At 38.0% G+C, this 22,673-nt stretch overlaps 1 non-coding gene and 1 pseudogene across 1 annotated transcript; one reads left to right on the forward strand and one right to left on the reverse strand.

The window, feature by feature from the left end:
* Gm22034 lies at positions 591 to 724 on the reverse strand. Its single transcript, XR_003949295.1, has one exon. It is a non-coding gene; the product is annotated as a small nucleolar RNA SNORA17 (small nucleolar RNA).
* Gm18728 (predicted gene, 18728) overlaps positions 18,765 to 22,673 on the forward strand; it is a 429,487-nt pseudogene continuing 425,578 nt past the window's right edge.

Consider the following 22,673-nt stretch of genomic DNA (forward strand, 5'->3'; position numbering starts at 1 on the left):
ACAGACCAGATGAGGGATCTCCACCTGGTCTTTGGCTGTAACAAATCCCTGCTGCTGTATGGCCACTGACTCAGATGTGGTCCCAATTTGCAGCACAGGACAGGACTCTACCATGACCTCAGGTCACATTACTGACTACTTACAGCAGGCTGTTATTCATGACCTCCAGTTCTGCATCTAGTCATTGTGCCCATATACTTCTTCTTCTCTTGTTCTTCCATGTCTCTACCACCTACTTTTTCATCTTTCAGAAACCTGGGTCTCTGAGTGTCTGGGGTCACCTCAGGAGTGCTATGCATTATCACACCAGGCAGCAGTCATCTCAGGTGTGGTCTGCTATTTTAGTCCTGTAGGCTCTTTTCTTACCAGGTCTGCCCATGTGTACCTATGCAAAGGTAGTTTTTCCTGGGCTCACTCCTGCCTATGGCCTACTGATATATATTCTATGATATCTAGCCTCTGGCTCAAACCCTGCACTAGGATCCTGTCCCAGATCTGTGTGGCAGCAGACCTAGTTGCTTCCAGTTAGCTCCCTGTCCAGGCCCCTGGATCTATACTGTTGGTTATTTCAGGATTGCTTTTTATCAGGGAGTGTAAGACTACTAATAACAAATGAGTTGTTCATAGGGCAGAACATCGAAGTGGACATAGCCTTTCTCCTCTCTTCCACCTACTGGCAAATATGAGAGACAGCATCCACACTTGGAATGCCTCTGGAGGCAGTTTATTTAACATCTTAATGTGGTAGTTATATATTATTACATGTATACAGGGTGTGATGCTTTATGTTTTTTCCTTGACTTCCCCAAATGAGAGACAATAATTCAGAAGTATGAGCTGAATATTCTTCTTTTAGGGTGTTCATCAATGTAATAGTAATGAAATCAGAGCAAGACTTTTCTCTATTTGGGCAGAATGGGAAAAATTAATTGGTGTGTCACAGAACAGCAAATATAACTCACAATGTGTTAATTCAGAATGTATTGTTTAGAGACTACGGAAGAAGACTGAAAGTCTTAAATAATGATGGAAAGTAAAACCACACCAATGAGCAAGTTATTATAAGGCATTTCCAGAAAAACTAAAACAAACTCAAAACGTATAAAAAGCATGTTGAAAAGACTGTCTTACTGAAAATCAATAATGTGTACTTAAACAGTGATATGAATTTACTTACCATTTATTGTCCTAGCAAGAAGCACTGAACTCTGTAAAAGCAGGAATGCAGATGCCCTGGAGGGCCAGCTGGCAGAAAGAAGCAGAGAATGAAAGTACCTACCACAATGAGCAGACAGCTGAGTGAAGTGTAAAAGAGTTCCTCATAGGAAATACATTTTGAATTGGTGCATGCAGATTATTTTTTGTGCTTAGACTGGAATAAGTTATAGACACACATCCACTACCTGAGGAGAAGAGATACCCAGTGAAAATCCTGGAGATAATAACTGGCAAGCAGGAACTACTGTTTCTCTCTTAGTTAACTCACAGTGACCTCACTTCATTGAAAGTAGACTTGTAGACTAGATGCAAAGGAAGGGATCATAATACAGTAACACATGGTTCACAAAAATGAAACCATAGAACTGAAGAGGTGGCACAGTATTTAACTACGCCCTAGAAAAAGCAAGAGAGTCTTTTTTTTTAATTAGATGTTTTCTTTATTTAAATTTCAAATGCAATCCCCTTTCCTAGTTTCCACCCTGAAAATCCACTACCTCCTACCCTCTCCTCCTGCTAACGGACATACTCACTTCTGCTTCCTGACCCTGGTATTCCCTGATACTGGAGCATAGAACCTTCACAGGACCCAGGGCCTCTCCTACCAGTGATGACCAACTATGCCATCCTCTGCTACATATGCAGCTAGAGCTATGAGTCCCACCATGTGTTTTCTTTGATTGGTGGTTTAGTTTCTGGTAGCTCTGGGGATACTGCTTAGTTCATATTGTTGTTCCTAGTAGGGGGCTGCAAACCTCTTCAGCTACTTGGGTACTTTATCCAGTTCCTTCATTGGGTATTCTGTGCTCTGTCCAATGGAAGGCTGTGAGCATCCACTTCTGTATTTGTCAGGCATTTGCCAGAGCCTCTCAGGAGACAGCTTTATCAGGCTCCTGTCAGCAAGCTATTGTTGCCATCCACAATAGTGTCTAGGTTTTGTGGCTTTTTTCATGGGGCAGTCTCTGGATGGTCTTTCCTTCCATCTTAGCTCCTAACTTTGTCTCTGTAACTGCTTTCATAGGTATTTTTTTCCCATTCTAAGAAAAATCAAAGTAAGCACACTTTGGTCTTCCTTCTTCTTGAGTTTCATATGTTTTGCAAATTGTATCTTGGGTAGTCTAAGTTTCTGGGCTAATATCCACTTAGCAGTGAGTGTATATCGTGTATGTACTTTTGTGATTGGGTTACACCACTTAGGATGATATCCTCCAGATCCATTCATTTGTTTAAGAATTTCATAAACTCATTGTTTTTAATAGCTATGTAGTACTCCATTGTGTAAATGTACCACATTTTCTGTGTCCTTTCCTCTGTTGAAGGGCATCTGGGTTATTTCCAGCTTCTGGCTATTATAAATAAGGATGCTATGAACATGGTGTAACATGCGTCCTTAATACAAGTTGGAGCATCTTTTGAGTATATGCCCAATAATGGTATTGCTGGATCTTCTGGTAGTACTATGTCCAATTTTCTGAGGAACCGCCAAACTGATTTCCAGAGTGGTTGTTTCAGCAATCCCATCAGCAATGCAGGAGTCTTCCTCTTTCTCCACATCCTTGCCAGCATCTGCTGTCATCTGAGTTTTTTATTTTAGCCATTCTGACTGTGTGAGGTGGAATCTCAGGGTTGTTTTGATTTGCATTTCCCTGAAGATTAAGGATGTTGAACTTTTTTAGGTGCTTATCAGCCATTCAGTATTCCTCAGTTGAGAATTCTTTGTTTAGATCTGTACCTCATTTTTAATAAGGTTATTTGGTTTTCTGAAGTCCAACTTCTTGAGTTCTTTGTATATATTAGCCCCCTATCAGATGTATGATTGGCAAAGATCTTTTCCCAATCTATTTATTGTGTTTTTGTCTTATTGACACTGTCCTTTGCCTTACAGAAGCTTTGCGATTTTGTGAGGTCCCATTTTTGGATTCCTGATCTTACAGCACAAGCCATTGCTCTTCTGTTCTAGACGTCCCCTCCCCCCCACCCCATGCCCATGTCTTCCAGCTGAGCTGCATATACATTCGATATTGTAAACAATCACAAAACATTTTAAAAGACACAAAATATAAAAGAAATGTTATGTTAATAAAGTAGCAAATGTATGAATTAAGAACTTAGCAGAGAAGTGCTTTGGAGTACATTCATTAAAATAAGTAAAATTTTATAAACTCTTTAGAAAAACAATTGGAAAAGACTAAAGAATAGAGTGAAATAAAAATGTCAAAGAGAGACTCCAAGCTATATAGATCAGGCCACAGAAGATTCTGTAGAACCTAGAATTCCTTCTGAGAGAATCTGTAAGTTTTATTGTGTATAATTCCACCTATGATGCCATGTCCCAGGAAAAGTAACGTCTTCATAATGTTTCTGTCCTGATTTTTTGACAGTTCTTTTTTATTTTTCTCTGAGAGAGAACTGGACACACACCTACCTTGTACAAATCACAGTATAGACCGAATGGTAGGTAGAGTTTTCTGTGTAAATGACATATAGCTAGTGTTTCAGATATCACATCAGCTCATAAGCGTTATCTTTTCTTTTGTGTATGCTAAAGCATGTTCAGGAACTTGCCTATAAAAGTACACATTTAAGTGAATGTACATATTTATACTGGATGTAGATGTTCATTCTTATTCCTTTTTCTTTTGTACCTTTCTTTAGTAACCTCCCAGTTTAATGTCCTACAAACACAGTTATGTACATTTAATCAAGCTTGTAGTATTTGTCTTTCTGCTTCTAGATGATTCATCTTACCATGATGGTTTCCAATTCTATCCATTTTCATGCCAATCATATAGTACCACTTTTACTCACAGCTAAATATAATATTTTTTGTATATAGGTCATATTTCTATACATTATTATTGTTGGTGATAAACAATTCCAGCTAATTCCAAGTCTTGCCTATTAAAAATAGTGCTACATATTTGTGTGAGTCCATCTGTGGATACTGACTTAGATTTCTTGTGAATTTTTTTTGTAGTGTAACTGTATCTTATGATAGCTATATTGCTACCTTTACATGGGACCTTCATGTTGATTTCCAGAATGACTATAACTGTTGATACTCCTGCCAACTGTGTTCAAGAGCAACTTCCCCATATTCTCACTAGCATTTATATATTTCCCTGATGCTTAAGGACACTAAAAAATTATAGTTTCAGTGACCATTTTGAACATATTTTTGAGAGCTATTCATTGATATATTTATTACTTTGATGAACAGATAGGTGTTTTTGCTTAATATTTTGAGTCCACTATAGAATCTGTATTTTCAAGGCACTATTTGAGCATATCATCATTACAGTTTTCATATACACCTATGATTGTTCATGTTCATTTTCCTCTTGAGTAGTGTTAAAATAATTATGGAAACATATCTGTGGGTGTTTATATGAGGATATTTCAAAAAACATTAAATGAGTAGAGAAGACTCACATTGAGTGTGGCTAAAACTATGCCTAAAGGTGGAGTCTGGACTGAATAAACAGGAGTAAGCTAAGATCTTGCATTCTTCTACCTCTTCCTGATACATACCATGTGATGGATATCCTCATCTTCCTGTTCCTGTTTGCCCTCTACTCAAATGTACTGTACCATCAACTGGAGCCAAATAAATCTGTCCTTCTGTAAGTTCTTGCCTCTTGGGTATTTGGTCACAGCAACAAGATAAGTAACTAATAAAATGATTATCTGCTTTAATTTGCTGAAATTATTTGTCAATAGTAGGTGACTAGATATTTTATTTCATATAGATTTTATCTATTATAATAGTCACATTTTTCCTTTGGCTTTTAATTTTGAAGTTAATGTTACATAGTGTTCCATGTAAAGTCAATCTTGTTATGTTTACTGATGCTAAGTTCTTTTAGATTCTTTCCTTTCTCAATTATATGCTTACTATTAATACAGTTCTCCTCCGGGTACCAATCTTTTTTTTTCAATGTTATGCAAAACATTTTTCATTATTGCCATATACCTATTTATCTTAATTATTCTAAAATCATGTGTTCATCTTAATTCATATCACATTTTTGGAGAAATTATAGTAGGACATAATATGTGATCTATCTATTGGGAGTTTTTCATACACACATTACACTGTTGTCAAAGATGGGAAAACTGGTAATGGATTGATAAATATCCAGTTGGCAACAGAACAAAAACACTTTAACAAATGCAAACCATTGCTAGTTTCAGTCTCTAACCTTGCTGAGAGGGTTCTGAGCTTTCTTGTTCTGCTTCTGTCCTTTCTTTTTTAGTGTTCCTGAGTTTGTTCATGTGTATGCAGACAAGAGCATGCACACTGCTGTATAAGCACATGTGTTTGTGTTGGTATACAATCTAGAGGACCATTTCAGGTGACTTTAGTGTAGTTCCATCCACTTCGGGATTTGGTACAGGATATCTCAATTTTACCTGGAATTCAAGAAGGATGCACTTATTTTTACCTCAACCAACACCCGACACACACCCAGTGATAAGAGTATAATGGCAAGAAACAATTCTTGGCTTTTTTTTTTCATTTTTTATTGGCTTTTTAATTCTTGGCTTTTTAATGTGAGTTCTAGGGAATCTAGGGAATCGAACTCAGTCCTAATGTTTGTGAGGCAATCACTTTACTGACTGAACTATTTTGTCAGCTCTATACAATATATTTTCATACCCTAAATGAATTGTGACTCACAGGCAAGAGACATAATTAACCACCAAGTTATCTAGTTTGCATTTGATTGTCTGAAATTTGCATGCTGACTATAACCTGGATTCCCTTTATCTCTCCCCAAACTCTCATAGACTTTTCTCTCTGTCCCCAAAATCATTTAGAATCAGCCACTGTATATAAGAATAGTGTTGAGTAACTCCTTTGCTCACTTCACCATTCATGAATTGTAGAGTTGACTAGTATTGTGTGTAAAGAATTAATCAATTCATTCATCATTTTTAAAGCTCACTCAAGTGTGTCATACCAGATCCAATCATGCAAAACTGCATTATTTGTGGATCATTCCACAATCACAGACTGGAGCACTTTTAGGTATTCGTAACTTATAAAGGAGAAAATAATATTAAAGAGTGACAATTTCTAAAGATTACAGAACTCACATCTATCTGCCTGGTAACCAGAATTATAGCATAGATATTTGAAGAAGAAAGTGAGACTCATTTACACGACTCTGACAATGTGCTGAATTCTTGATGTCCCAGTCACATTTAATCCCCTTAAAAGCAGTCTAGCTAAAAGCTGATAGCCCCATTTTTGCCAAAGAGAACCAAGTTTAGAGAGAATAAATAGATTACTCAGCAGTTTTCATCCTAAATTTCCCAGACTTCTCATGGGAATTAGCATCAAGAACATACAATAATCCTTATCTCATCTCTCAAGATTCTGCCTCATGTGAGATAAGAACAACTGAAGCTTTCTGGGATGAGGCCATTGGTTATTTAGGACATGCCTAGTGACAATTTTACAAGGAAAAGTAGAACATGCTGAAGCACTTTACCAGGAACAGACCTTTTACTTTATTTCATTAAATATCAAATCTTTACTTTATATGAATTTATAATATTTTTATTGAAAATATATTTTGATTTTCCCCCAGATCCTTCGTACCTTTCTATCCATGGAACTTTATGTTCTTTTCCTCTTTCTTTAAAACGAACAAGCCCAAAACAAGAAACATACACACCTACTCAAAGAAAAATAAAAAACAAAAAAACAAGCAGAACTCATGTAAGAAAAAATAATAATAAAATAAAATGTTCAGACAAAGCAAAATGTGACAGAGTTTGTTTTGTGTTGGACATCTAGCCCTTGCTGTGAAGCCTTCCCTGAGGTGTGTTTAATATACCCAGTGAGATTCCCTTAAAATAATCATTTTTCCCTTTGCCAGTGGGTATTAATTGCTGATATCATCTTGGTTACGTGTGGAATCCCATGTCCATATCCACTTCACAGTGATGGGATCCTATCTGTCTTGAATTTATTTCAAGTATCATACGTGCTTTCACAGTAGCTGAGTTCATATGTGCATCAGTCCTATTATGTATAAAAGATATGGTTTCTTTGGTGTCATCTGTTATCTCTAGCTCTTACAAATTTCTGCCTCCTCTTCCAAATATATCCCCGAGCCTTGAGAGGAAAGATTTTATGAAGAAATCCAAAAGACTCAAAAATCAAAAAAATCCAAAAGAAATGCCAAAGACAGATACAGCTAGATCTTGATGTAGACAGATTTCCAGCTTTCTGAAAACTCCCATACTGATTTCAATAGTTCCTGTACCAGTTTGTACTCCCAATAACACTGAAAAAGTATTCTACTCCCCCGCCATCTGCCCCAACATGTGATCTGATCTGTTTTATTTATCTTGGCCATTCTTACTGATGTAAGGTGAAATATATTTTTTATTTTGTTTTGTTGTTTTTTTTTCTTTTTGTATATTTTCCTTGTTTACACTTTAAATGTTATCCCCTTTCCTGGTTTGCCCCTTGAAGCACCCTCCCCTACCCCATCCTTCTCCCCCTACTTCTATGAGGGTGATTCCCTACCCACACACCCACACCCACCTCAACACCCTGGCATTCTCCTACATTAGGGGATTGAGCCTTCACAGGAACAAGGCCTCTCAGGCCTTTGATGCCCAACAAGGCCATCCTGTGTTACATATGCAGCTGGAGCCATGGGTCCCTCCATGTGTACTCTTTGGTTGGTTGTTTAATCTCTGGGAGCTCTGGGAGTCTGATTGGTTGATGTTGTCTTTCTTTCTATTGGGTTGCAAACTACTTCAGCTCCTTCAGTCCTTTCTCTAATGCCTCCATTGGGGACCCAGTGCTCAGTCCAGTGGTTGAGTGTTCTGCCTCTATATTTGTCAGGTTTGGCTCAGGTGTTAAAGGCTAGGCACACAATCAAAAATATAAAGCTCTTTATTTTTAGTCTACCCTCAAAAATCATTATCTACAATCCAGAAATATCTAAAAAAGTGGTACATTTGAGGAGCAGCAGGTCATTCCACATAGCCTGTAGGACATGTGATGTCTGATGGCTGTATTGTCCAAATTAAGTAACTTTGTTTTCCATAAATGAGTACTACTGGGACCAGTTCTTCCTCTTCCATCCACCATGGCAACTGGCTCCATGAATATTGTTGTTATATCAGACAGTCCATATTCTGCCATTGAATTTTCCCAGGATTTTGACTGCTTTGTTATTAGAACTATTATGTCCACAATTCATATTTGGGTTTTCTCTCGGGCTTAGATATATTTTTTTAAAAATTACCATATTGAAATTTATAAACACAAGCAGTGATAGATGGGGAATTTAGCAGCAATCTCTATCCTGTTTCTTTTTCAGGAAGAAAATTAATTTCTGGAGACATGGGGAGGTCATTCCACGAGATGTAAGCATAAGGACATTGGTTAAACTCTGTGATGTGCACATAAAAGCTTAATCAGGCAGTGTTTTCTTGTAACTTCATAATGTGTAGAGTCTGGATGATGCCCAGGGACCATTGACCTGACCAACTAGAACCAAACTGTTTGTGGAAATTCCAACAATTCCAGAAAACCTGATAAGTGAGTGGTGCATACACCCAAATAAAGCAAAATAATATTCATGCACAAGCACACACACACACACACACACACACACACACACACACACACACACACAAACAAGAGCAGTAATAGAATGTATAGAAGAGAGTATCTACTTAGTTTCAAACCACATATAAAATGGATACTGTGTTGGTAAAGACCACTCATATCCTTAGTGACCATTCATAGATAATAAATAGCTCTATCATAAACATAAAATACAGAATTCAAGCACCAAGGAGGCTGGTAATAAGTCAGAGTGTTAATACTTTACAACTTTCTGATTCATACATCACAATGTTATAGTTATGCTAGCTGAGCCTGTGCTACAGACAGACACTATTTACTCCCTGAAGCTCCAGCTATCTTTGAATGATAATACCTTGTGGAAAAGAGACTTCATTCTTTCTGTCCTGAGTACATACTGCAGCACAGGGAGGAGATGGTTTTGCTTAAATTGCCCAAGCCAGTGGGTTGAATGACAACGTCTTAGCAATGGGGTAGTAGAGACAGCTATAAATTTCATTTTGCTTTTCTTGGCTTGCACATTTTTAAGACTTGTGAACTCTATATTATCAGACTCTTTTCATCTGATACATTTCATATATCTATACTGGCAAAATATGAGTTGTATCTAGAATAAGTGACTTGTTCAACAGAAGATCCCACATAACTTTGGATCCTATATGCTCCACTGTCTGTTGGATAATGACTATCATGCTTCTTTCTAACTGCCTGAGATGAATTTAAATCAAATAACAGATTTATAAATCACACTTTTGAATATAGTATTTATCTCCTCCATGTCCCACCTTAAAATCTCAGATTTCAACACTGTATGAATTGGTAAATGGGACGTTTTACTTATATTTGATGGTATTTAATATTTGAAGACTTAAAGTGTTTGCCTTACAAACTCTAGGTTCTAAGTATGATTAATAAAGGCCATCTATTCATGAACTGTCACAAACGTAGAATCCCAGCACTGATTAGGAAAGAGTAAAAGCAGAAAATAGGGCTTGTTCAGGAAAGACTCAATTAACAGTAGCTGCAGCATTGTGATGGTGAAGAGACCTTTTTCCTCTCTGAAAAGGCATTCTATTGTAATTTGTGAGATATAGTAAGATCCCATATCTCAGAAAATAATCTACAAGGTATTGATGAGAACCCCTGAGGCTGCCTCTAGCATACTTATATAGACATATATCTACTTGTGTGTAGATAAACAAACAAACCTATACACATGTGCAAAGGTACCTCTATGTGCACCATTTATACACACATGCACATATGTGCACAATTCTATGGAAGGCTGCTCAGTACCTAGATTCTGGTTCCAATTTAAAACTTTATATAGAACCTGAGACTACAGTGCATGGGAAGGCAGACTGCCTGGGCCTGACCTGGGGCACGGGCCCCTTCTGCTCCACTCGAGCCCCGGGCTTCCTTGCCAGCGGACTCGCCCGACATCCGCACTGGCCCACACAGGATTCCCCACGGGATCCTAAGACCTCTGGTGAGTGGAACACAGAGCCGGCCCCAATCCAATCACGCGGAACCTGAGACTGCGGTACATAGGGAAGCAGACTATCCGGACCTGACCTGGGGCACGGGCCTCTTCCGCTCCACTCGAGCCCTGGGCTTCCTTGCCAGAGGAGTTGCCTGACACTCGCAAGGGCCCACACAGGATTCCCCACGAGATCCTAAGACCTCTGGTGAGTGGAACACATAGCCGGCCCCAATCCAATCATGCAGAACCTGACACTGTGGTACATAGGGAAGCAGACTACCCGGGCCTGACCTGGGGCACAAGCCCCTTCCGCTCCACTCGAGCCCCGGGCTACCTTGCCAGAGGAGTCGCCTGACACCCGCAGGGCCCACACAGGATTCCACAAGGGATCCTAAGACCTCTAGTGAGTGGAACACAACTTCTGCCAGAAGTCCAGTTCGAACACCAGATATCAAAGAATACTCTACCCACTGAAACTAAGGAGAGTGCTACCCTCCCAGGTCTGCTTATAGAGGCTAACAGAGTCACCTGAAGAACAAGCTCTTAACAGAGACAACTATAACAGCTAGCTTCAGAGATTACCAGATGGCGAAAGGCAAACGTAAGAATCCTACTAACAGAAATCAAGACCACTCACCATCATCAGAACGCAGCACTCCCACCCCACCTAGTCCTGGGTAGCCCAACAAAACCGAAAATCTAGACCCAGATTTAAAAACATTTCTCATGATGATGATAGAGGACATCAAGAAGGACTTTCATAAGTCACTTAAAGAATTACAGGAGAGCACTGCTAAAGAGTAACAGGCCCTTAAAGAAAAGCAGGAAAACACAGCCAAACAGGTAGAAGTCCTTAAAGGAAAACAGGAAAACACATCCAAACAGGTAATGGAAATGAACAAAACCATACTAGAACTAAAAAGGGAAGTAGACACAATAAAGAAAACCCAAAGCGAGGCAACGCTGGAGATAGAAACCCTAGGAAAGAGATCTGGAACCATAGATGCGAGCATCAGCAACAGAATACAAGAAATGGAAGAGAGAATCTCAGGTGCAGAAGATTCCATAGAGAACATCGAAACAACAGTCAAAGAAAATACAAAATGCAAAAGGATCCTAACTCAAAACATCCAGGAAATCCAGGACACAATGAGAAGACCAAACCTACGGATAATAGGAATTGATGAGAATGAAGATTTTCAACTTAAAGGGCCAGCTAATATCTTCAACAAAATAATAGAAGAAAACTTCCCAAACATAAAGAAAGAGATGCCCATGATCATACAAGAAGCCTACAGAACTCCAAATAGACTGGACCAGAAAAGAAATTCCTCCCGACACATAATAATCAGAACAACAAATGCACTAAATAAAGATAGAATATTAAAAGCAGTAAGGGAGAAAGGTCAAGTAACATATAAAGGAAGGCCTATCAGAATTACACCAGACTTTTCACCAGAGACTATGAAAGCCAGAAGAGCCTGGACAGATGTTATACAGACACTAAGAGAACACAAATGCCAGCCCAGGCTAATATACCCGGCCAAACTTTCAATTACCATAGATGGAGGAACCAAAGTATGCCACGACAAATCCAAATTCACACAATATCTTTCCACGAATCCAGCCCTTCAAAGGATAATAACAGAAAAGAAGCAATACAAGGACGGAAATCAAGACCTAAAACAAGCAAGAAAGTAATCCCTCAAAAAACCAAAAAGAAGACAGCCACAAGAACAGAATGCCAACACTAACAACAAAAAAAAAAGGAAGCAACAATTACTTTTCCTTACTATCTCTTAATTTCAATGGACTCAATTCCCCAATATAAAGACAGAGACTAACAGTCTGGCTACACAAACAGGACCCAACATTCTTCTGCTTACAGGAAACCCATTTCAGGGAAAAAGACAGACACTACCTCACAGTGAAAGGCTGGAAAACAATTTTCCAAGCAAATGGTCTGAAGAAACAAGCTGGAGTAGCCATTCTAATATCGGAAAAAATCGACTTCCAACCCAAAGTTATCAAAAAAGACAAGGAGGGACACTTCATACTCATCAAAGGTAAAATCCTCCAAGAGGAACTCTCAATTCTGAATATCTACGCTCCAAATGCAAGGGCAGCCACATTCATTAAAGACACTTTAGTAAAGCTCAAATCACACATTGTACCTCACAAAATAATAGTGGGAGACTTCAACACACCACTTTCATCAATGGACAGATCGTGGAAACAGAAACTAAACAGGGACACAGTGAAACTAACAGAAGTTATGAAACAAATGGACCTGACAGATATCTACAGAACATTTTATCCTAAAACAAAAGGATATACCTTCTTCTCATCACCTCACGGGACCTTCTCCAAAATTGACCATATAATTGGTCACAAAACAGGCCTCAACAGATACAAAAATACTGAAATTGTCCCATGTATCCTATCAGACCACCATGGCCTAAGACTGATCTTCAATAACAACATAAATAATGGAAAGCCAACATTCACATGGAAACTGAACAACATTCTTCTCAGTGATACCTTGGTCAAGGAAGGAATAAAGAAAGAAATTAAAGACTTTTTAGAGTTTAATGAAAATGAAACCACAACGTACCCAAACTTTTGGGACACAATGAAAGCATTTCTAAGAGCGAAACTCATAGCTCTGAGTGCCTCCAAGAAGAAACGGGAGAGAGCACATACTAGCAGCTTGACAGCACATCTAAAAGCTCTAGAAAAAAAGGAAGCAAATTCACCCAAGAGGAGTAGACAGCAGGAAATAATCAAACTCAGGGGTGAAATCAACCAAGTGGAAACAAGAAGAACTATTCAAAGAATTAACCAAACGAGGAGTTGGTTCTTTGAGAAAATCAACAAGATAGATAAACCCTTAGCTAGACTCACTAAAGGGCACAGGGACAAAATCCTAATTAACAAAATCAGAACTGAAAAGGGAGACATAACAACAGATCCTGAAGAAATCCAAAACACCATCAGATCCTTCTACAAAAGGTTATACTCAACAAAACTGAAAAACCTGGACGAAATGGACAAATTTCTGGACAGATACCAGGTACCAAAGTTGAGTCAGGATCAAGTTGACCATCTAAACAGTCCCATATCACCTAAAGACATAGAAGCAGTTATTAATAGGCTCCCAGCCAAAAAAAGCCCAGGACCAGACGGGTTTAGTGCAGAGTTTTATCAGACCTTCAAAGAAGATCTAATTCCAGTTCTGCAGAAACTATTTCACAAAATAGAAGTAGAAGGTACTCTACCCAATTCATTTTATGAAGCCACTATTACTCTGATACCTAAACCACAGAAAGACTCAACAAAGATAGAGAACTTCAGACCAATTTCTCTTATGAATATCAATGCAAAAATCTTCAATAAAATTCTTGCTAACCGAATCCAAGAACACATTAAAGCAATCATCCATCCTGACCAAGTAGGTTTTATTCCAGGAATGCAGGGATGGTTTAATATATGAAAATCCATCAATGTAATCCATTATATAAACAAACTCAAAGACAAAAACCACATGATCATCTCGTTAGATGCAGAAAAAGCATTTGACAAGATCCAACACCCATTCATGATAAAAGTTCTGGAAAGATCAGGAATTCAAGGCCCATACCTAAACATGATAAAAGCAATCTACAGCAAACCAGTAGCCAACATCAAAGTAAATGGAGAGAAGCTGGAAGCAATCCCACTAAAATCAGGGACTAGACAAGGCTGCCCACTTTCTCCCTACCTTTTCAACATAGTACTTGAAGTATTAGCCAGAGCAATTCGACAACAAAAGGAGATCAAGGGGATACAAATTGGAAAAGAGGAAGTAAAAATATCACTTTTTGCAGATGATATGATAGTATATATAAGTGACCCTAAAAATTCTACCAGAGAACTCCTATACCTGATAAACAGCTTCGGTGAAGTAGCTGGATATAAAATAAACTCAAACAAGTCAATGGCCTTTCCCTATACAAAGAATAAACAGGCTGAGAAAGAAATTAGGGAAACAACACCCTTCTCAATAGTCACAAATAATATAAAATATCTTGGCGTGACTCTAACTAAGGAGGTGAAAGATCTGTATGATAAAAACTTCAAATCTCAGAAGAAATAAATTAAAGAATATCTCAGAAGATGGAAAGATCTCCCATGCTCATGGATTGGCAGGATAAACATTGTAAAAATGGCTATCTTGCCAAAAGCATTCTACAGATTCAATGCAATCCCCATCAAAATTCCAACTCAATTCTTCAACGAATTAGAAGGAGGAATCTGCAAATTCATCTGGAATAACAAAAAACCTAGGAGAGCAAAAACTCTTCTCAAGGATAAAAGAACCTCTGGTGGAATCACTATGCCTGACCTAAAGCTTTACTACAGAGCAATTGTGATAAAAACTGCATGGTACTGGTATAGAGAGAGACAAGTAGACAAATGGAATAGAATTGAAGACCCAGAAATGAACCCACACACCTATAGTCACTTGATCTTCGACAAGGGAGCTAAAACCATCCAGTGGAAGAAAGATAGCATTTTCAACAATTGGTGCTGGCACAACTGGTTGTTTTCATGTAGAAGAATGCGAATCAATCCATACTTATCTCCTTGTACTAAGGTCAAATAAAAGTGGATCAAGGAACTTCACATAAAACCAGAGACACTGAAACTTATAGAGGAGAAATTTGGGAAAGCCTTGAAGATATGGGCACAGGGGAAAAATTCCTGAACAGAACAGCAATGGCATATGCTATAAGATCGAGAATTGACAAATGGGACCTAATGAAACTCCAAAGTTTCTGCAAGGCAAAAGACACCGTCAAAAAGACAAAAAGACCACCAACAGATTGGGAAAGGATCTTTACCTATCCTAAATCAGATAGGGGACTAATATCCAACATATATAAATAACTCAAGAAGGTGGACTTCAGAAAATCAAATAACCCCATTAAAAAATGGGGCTCAGAACTGAACAAAGAATTCTCACCTGAGGAATACCGAATGGCTGAGAAGCACCTGAAAAAATGTTCAACATCCTTAATCATCAGGGAAATGCAAATCAAAACAACCCTGAGATTGCACCTCACACCAGTCAGAATGGCTAAGATCAAAAATTCAGGTGACAGCAGATGCTGGCGTGGATGCGGGGAAAGAGGAACACTACTCCATTGTTGGTGGGATTGCAGGCTTGTACAACCACTCTGGAAATCAGTCTGGCGGTTCCTCAGAAAATTGGACATAGTACTACCCGAGGATCCAGCAATACCTCTCCTGGGCATATATCCAGAAGATGCCCCAACTGGTAAGAAAGACACATGCTCCACTATGTTCATAGCAGCCTTATTTATAATAGCCAGAAGCTGGAAAGAACCCTGATGCCCCTCAATAGAGGAATGGATACAGAAAATGTGGTACATCTACATAATGGCGTACTACTCAGCTATTAAAAAGAATGAATTTATGAAATTCCTAGCCAAATGGATGGACCTGGTGGGCATCATCCTGAGTGAGGTAACACATTCACAAAGGAACTCACACAATATGTATTCACTGATAAGTGGATATTAGCCCAAAACCTAGGATACCCAAGATATAAGATACAATTTCCTAAACACATGAAACTCAAGAAAAATGAAGACTGAAGTGTGGACACTATCCCTCTCCTTAGAAGTGGGAACAAAACACCCATGGAAGGAGTTACAGAGACAAAGTTTGGAGCTGAGATGAAAGGATGGACCATGTAGAGACTGCCATATCCAGGGATCCACCCCATAATCAGCATCCAAACGCTGACACCATTGCATACACTAGCAAGATTTTATCGAAAGGACCCAGATGTAGCTGTCTCTTGTGAGACTATGCAGGGGTCTAGCAAACACAGAAGTGGATGCTCACAGTCAGCTAATGGATGGATCACAGGGCTCCCAATGGAGGAGCTAGAGAAAGTACCCAAGGAGCTAAAGGGGTCTGCAACCCTATAGGTGGAACAATATTATGAACTATTACCCTGGAGCTCTTGACTCTAGCTGCATATGTATCAAAAGATGGCCTAGTCGGCGATCACTTGAAAGAGAGGCCCATTGGACTTGCAAACTTTATATGCCCCAGTACAGGGGAACGCCAGGGCCAAAAAGGGGAATGGGGGGTAGGGGAGTGGAGGTGGGCGGGTATGGGGGACTTTTGGTATAGCATTGGAAATGTAAATGAGCTAAATAACTAATAAAAATGGAAAAAAAAATAAAAAATAAAAAAATAAAACTTTATATAGTATATTTTGTGTGTAAAAATTGTTTTTACCATTATTGAGGAAATACTTGGTGAACCTTACTGTGAAAAGCAAGGAAGATGTGGTCTCTGTACTCAAAAAGAGAAGTCACAATGTGATATCAACCCAACAAATGTACATCAATAATTAGATTTAATAATGGGGGATGCAGCATATCCAGAAACTGCCAGGAAACTAGAAAGATAGGGAGTCAAGATAACATTAACAATAGTCTGACCAACAATGGATATCCAGAAATAATGCACTAAAATTGTATTTTGTTCCTGTATGTACTCACAATCTCAGGCACATACATCTCTCATTTCCCAAATAACAGGACCCATTGTTCCCTTTCTTTGCAGTGAAAAACACAGCACCTTACATCATTCTATGACTTGTTACTTGACTGTTTACAGAGAAACTGAGACGTGTAGTTTTTCTGTCCTTTGCTGTGGTGGTTAATTATGAATGAAATGTTCCTCATAAGTTCAGGTATTTGACACTAGGTCCCTGGTTGACTGCTCTGCTTCCTGATGTTTAGGGTTAGAGTTGCCAGAGGAAAAACATCATTGGAATTGTGCTTTGAGAACCTAAAGCATCTCTGTCTCTGTCTCTCTCTCTCTGTCTCTGTCTGTCTCTGTCTGTCTCTGTCTGTCTCTGTCTCTCTGTCTCTGTCTCTGTCTCTCCCTCTCTCTCTCTCTCTCTCTCTCTCTCTCTCTCTCTCTCTCTCTCTCTCTCTCTCTCTTTCTCTCTCTCTCTCATCTCTCTCTCCTTCATGTTTGGGGTTTAGACATGATCTCTCAGGTTCCTGCTTCCATGACTGTGACTGACCATTACTACCATGCCTCCTTATCAGAGAATGCAAATCACTCACACTTTTGGAACATTAAACTAAAGTAAACTCATCTATAAGTTGTTCTTCCTATGGTGTTTTAAACAGAATCATGCAATACCACACACACCCTGTGATCTGCCACCTCATCACCAAATTACCCAGTAGAAATACTTAATTAATTAAATTAATTAAAGCTTAATTACCCAATCAGATTTATATATCTATAAGATCATAATTTGCAAGATGTCAATCTAATAATTTCAGAGTCAAATGGTAATGATAAATGCTTTACCCGAATAATTCTAAACTTGTGAAAATCATAGCTACTTGTGGCTGTCTAAATCCAAGTAAGATTAGGATATTCTTCCTGTCTGTCTGCCTCCATGTTGCCCTCATCTCCTTTTCCCCATCTTGTTACCACCTCTAGTTTCTCCCCAGCTCCTAGCTCCACTTACGTTTTCCAGTTCAGTCACAGGCCTGTCACTGCCCTAATGTGATTGGACAAGAAAAAACCTGCAACAGGTGGCACTTTCAAAGATCCTACATCTTAGTATGGTGGTATGGCAATTAAACACCAGTGATAGTTTTAGTGAGCACAAATATTCAAACCAATTATGTATATGGCATGTAAAAACTGTGAAGACCAAGCCCCTCCATATGAAATCCAATGGCTATAGATTTGTGAACCTGGAGGAACATAACCCTGTTTTCAAGACATGTATTTGTCTGTGACCTTATTGTATTTAGTATTACCAAAATAGCCTTAGAATGTACCTCACCTGGGAAGAGTAGAAAGTTAGCTATTGAAGTTCCCATCCCGTTCAAGATTATAAAATGTCTGAGACTATTGACTTTCACTTGTTTCTCTTTCTCAAGTTGTAGTAAGAAATTCAAAGTTACTGTATTTTAATAGATATACTTCTTGCAAGGGTTCTTGGAAGCTGAAGATATGGTAATAAATACCATGTAAGGATCTCCCCTTTCCAAGACTAAACATGGACATGCTGTGAGGCTTTGGCGAAATGCTCAACAAAAAGAAAGGATGGTTAGCTGGAATTTTAACTCAAATGAATTTTCCTGAGAGATTTTGGTTATAATATTTACTGGTGTTGTGAGCTTAAATTGCTCCAGACCTCATTTTCTCCATCAATAAAAGGAAGTCATACCATATTTGAGGGTTATGAGAAGGGACTGTAAATACACACACTAGAAAGTAGTTCTCAGTCCTTTCAAAAGCAAATTGATAAAAAAGAGTGCCTATAAGTTCCCTCTTTGTAAAATTTTTTCTGCCCGTAGAATTTGACTTCTGTTCTTTCTATCTTTTTAGATAATTGTAATGATCCATTGACCTCCTTCCTCTCACTAAGAGCTTTTTCCAGCTCCTCAGATCTCACTGGAAGTTTCAGCCCAGCTCAACTTAACTGGAGAATGGGTAAGGATCGCGACAACACCCACAATCCCCGTGTTAGATGAGGATATAATGAGTGCTTAGGAGAAAGAAAGTTCTCTGTCTATACAGAGGTCATATCCAAACTCATAGTCCAGAAGTAAATCTGGGAGGTTATGTCTATAGCAAAAGTTCTTCCCATCATGTAATTGTCAACTCATTCCTCCAACCCAAAGATCCACGAATGAATTCTTTATGTTTTGTTGTTGTGGCTGCTGCTGCTTCTGCTGTTCCTGCTGCTGCTATTATTTGAGGTACTGACTCTGGAACCCAGGGCTTCATGCATGTTAAGAGCATTCTTTCTTATTGGGGGGGGGGGGCTTGCCATCCTGTGAAATTCTTTGTATATGTGAACCTTTGTGTACAAAAAAAGATATGTGAATGTATATATATGTTTTAATATATGCAATTTTATGATGTAGGAGTGTGAGAGGACAACCTTGAATAATATTTATTAGGTGCCATATATTTTCATGAGAAAGGGTGTCTCACTAGCCTGGATATTGAAGGTTAGGCTGCCTTTATTCCTTTCTCTGCCTCTTAGATCTGTCATGCTAAGTATGCACCACTATGTCTGTTTGATTTATTAACAGAGCTTCTGTGGGATCAAATTTAGGTCCTCATGATTGTGTTCAACCACTCCATAAACTGAACCATCTCAAAACCTGTGAATTTCCTTTTTGTTGTTGTTGTTGTTGTTGTTGTTGTTGTCGTCATATGAAGGATTGGTAGAAATCAATTTTTTAATGTTTGTTTTACTACATATATTTTATATGTCAGTATAAATAGCTAGGAGAGCATGGTTCATGACAAGTTAGTGAAATGTTTATTAAAATACTTCAATATGTTTAATTTTATTGTGAGGTTAATATCAATATTTTAAGGTATATTTTAAATATACTTATATGAACATACTATGTAATCTTAGCAGATAGTGTGTACCGTATATAAGTACTTGGTCTGGTAAAACTAGATTAGATACAAACTGGGCTAGTCTGTAATGCAAAATGAACTTAACCAATATAATTTTGGATATTTAATTATATATTTATATTGATTTTGTGATATATAGAGATTGGTATACAGAACTAAATGATTTCTTTTTTTAAAACACTTAAACTTATAAAATTCTGAAATCAGATTAGTTTTACAAAGTGGTTCTTGATTAGAAATTGCTGATTGCCAAGGCTAGGGAGATGTCTCAGTATGAAAAATACTTGCCTCACAAGCATAAGGGAAGGAATTCAGATTTCTAGAAACCATGTAAATGCAAGGAGGGTATGGTAGCTGGTTTTAATTTCAACATCCAGGAGTCAGGGGCAGGCCATGCCTAGAGAAAGTTGGCTAGACAGAGTAGTCAAATAGTGATATTGTGGTTTATAAGAAAGCTTCTTCAAAGAAGTAAGACTAAGCAACTGAGGAATACCTTCAAGATGTTCCCTTCTGTTCTTGTGATAAAAGTAATTTAACCAAAAACAAGTTAGGGAAGGAAGGATTTATTAAAGCTTTCGATTATAATTCATCATTAAAGAAAGCCTGGACATGAATTAAGGCAAGAATCTGAAGTCAGGACTGCTTGTTGTTGTTGCATTACCTTTAACCAAAATTTTCACTCACTGCTAAAGAAGAAATGTGGAGGAATGGGATGCTCCTTAATAATATGGTTGCAGAATTAATAAGCTTTTTAATACAGTCTGGCACCGCCTGCTAAAGCAATGATATTGTCCATAGTATGCTGGCCTTTCTACATCTATTTACAACAAAGAAAATACCCTTAGACATTTCCTTAGCCACAATCTAGTCAGCCACTCAAGAATCTTTCCTTAGGTGACTCCAAGCTATGTCAGTTTGATAGTTACAGCTACATAGTACAACATTACTGTCAACTCTGGACCTTCTCATTCATAAACCAGTGCATCTACAACCACAGACATTCACACATACATACATACATACATACATACATACATACATACATACATATACACACACACAAACACACACATACACACACAAACACACACACTTATGTGTACACACATATATACAAATTTATATACAATTGTGAATGGAAGTGTAGCACCTCCATTGGTCTTTTCTCCTTCATGCCAACTCTTATCAATTGTACATCACATAAGTGTAGGAGGCTGACTATCACATTTTTTCTATTTTGATTTAACTTTGCATTTGGGAATTTATGTTAATCTGTTTTGAATTATTGATATTTTAACCCTCAATAGATTTAATTTGTTAATACATTATGCCTTTGAATACCCATCATTTCAGATTTATAGATTTGTTTATATACTTGTAGTGTATTCCATGCAGTGTACTATAAGACCAATGTTGTAACACTATCTATAAACAAAAATCTGAATCACAATTTATTTGAGAATACCATTTAAGTATACAGATGCCTCTCTTTATCCCTTTGGTGGAAATGAGAAAAATTGCTTGTAGACTGAACATGAGTGTTTTTCTTTTTATTGTTCCCAAAGTATGTTGAACAGCAGTTATTTATTTAGCATTAACAATACATTATTTGTTGTGGAAAGATTCACTATTCAGCCATTTTATATAAAAAATTCTAACAACTCTGGATATTATGCAAAAGGTTCTGCCACTAAGTTCCTGGCTTATCAAAGGCTTATATTATTATAAAATGAAAAAAATCACATCGTAGCACACTAAAGAGGCTATTTATGTAATGTCTGTTCTAATAAGGGATTTGATTAATCTTATAAATAGTAGCAAATTTTAATAATTGCTTATGTATATTATCATATTATTTCATAGCAAAACTATTGTAAGATATGTATTTTACGTTTTTTTCCACCAGATAAAGTTGCTGACCTTCAGGGAAATGGCATAGGTTGCTAACATATAGTAGATAAAAGAAATACTTGGGTTCAAACCCAGTTCATGAAATTCATGAAATATGGTCATTGCTGAATTCATGAAACATGGTCATTGCTGCTATAAAAGCTTTCCTTGTTAACAAAGTTGTAAGATGGCTGAAACAGGGAGAAAATGGTTTAGAAACTAAACAGCAAGAGATCACATGCCAGTGATGACACTGTGATGTTTCATGGGCATCATCAGGCAACTTGTTAAGATCGAATTTATATCTTTGCATCTCTGGATGATACCTGACTTATAGTTTATCCTGGAGAACCAGAATAGAGACTTGGGTCAAGAAGAGCTTCCATATTGCTGGATAAAAAGCTGGGAGTTAAGCAATGAGTTTCCCCCCCCTCCATTTTTTTTTTTTAATTTTAGGAAAAACAAACAAACAAACAAACACCCCTGTTGATACAGTTTAATACAGCTTGAGATGTGCTTCCCAAGACAATTAGTCTCATTTCTACACAACATGTGTGTTACCAAGTCTGCACTGTATAGGAACTACTTATTCACTTACAGGGAAGCTGAGAGTTTCACTTTAGGCCTGTTACCTCTCTAATAGACAGGCATTGACTGGACACAGTATCTCTGGAATGATTAATCATACCCATCCATTTTATGGCTTTGTGGGGAGACTGGTATTCTACCTCAGACCAGTTTGTGAGAGAGAGGATACAATTCCTTGTCTCTTTTTGTTAAGAGTCCAAATTGTGAAGACTCAACAGAAGGTCCAGTCATGAAGTTGAGACTAGAACTCCCACTCTAGTCCAATGTGCAATGTTCTGTCAGAGTTCTGCATTCACAGGGCTTCATCTTCCCTTAGGAGATAGAAAACTCAGGCTCCAGGGTAATTAAAACCTTGGTATGTTCTCTCTCTCACTCTTT

Source organism: Mus musculus, chromosome 1 (assembly GCF_000001635.26).
Source record: "Mus musculus strain C57BL/6J chromosome 1, GRCm38.p6 C57BL/6J".
Taxonomy (NCBI): Eukaryota; Metazoa; Chordata; class Mammalia; order Rodentia; family Muridae; genus Mus; species Mus musculus.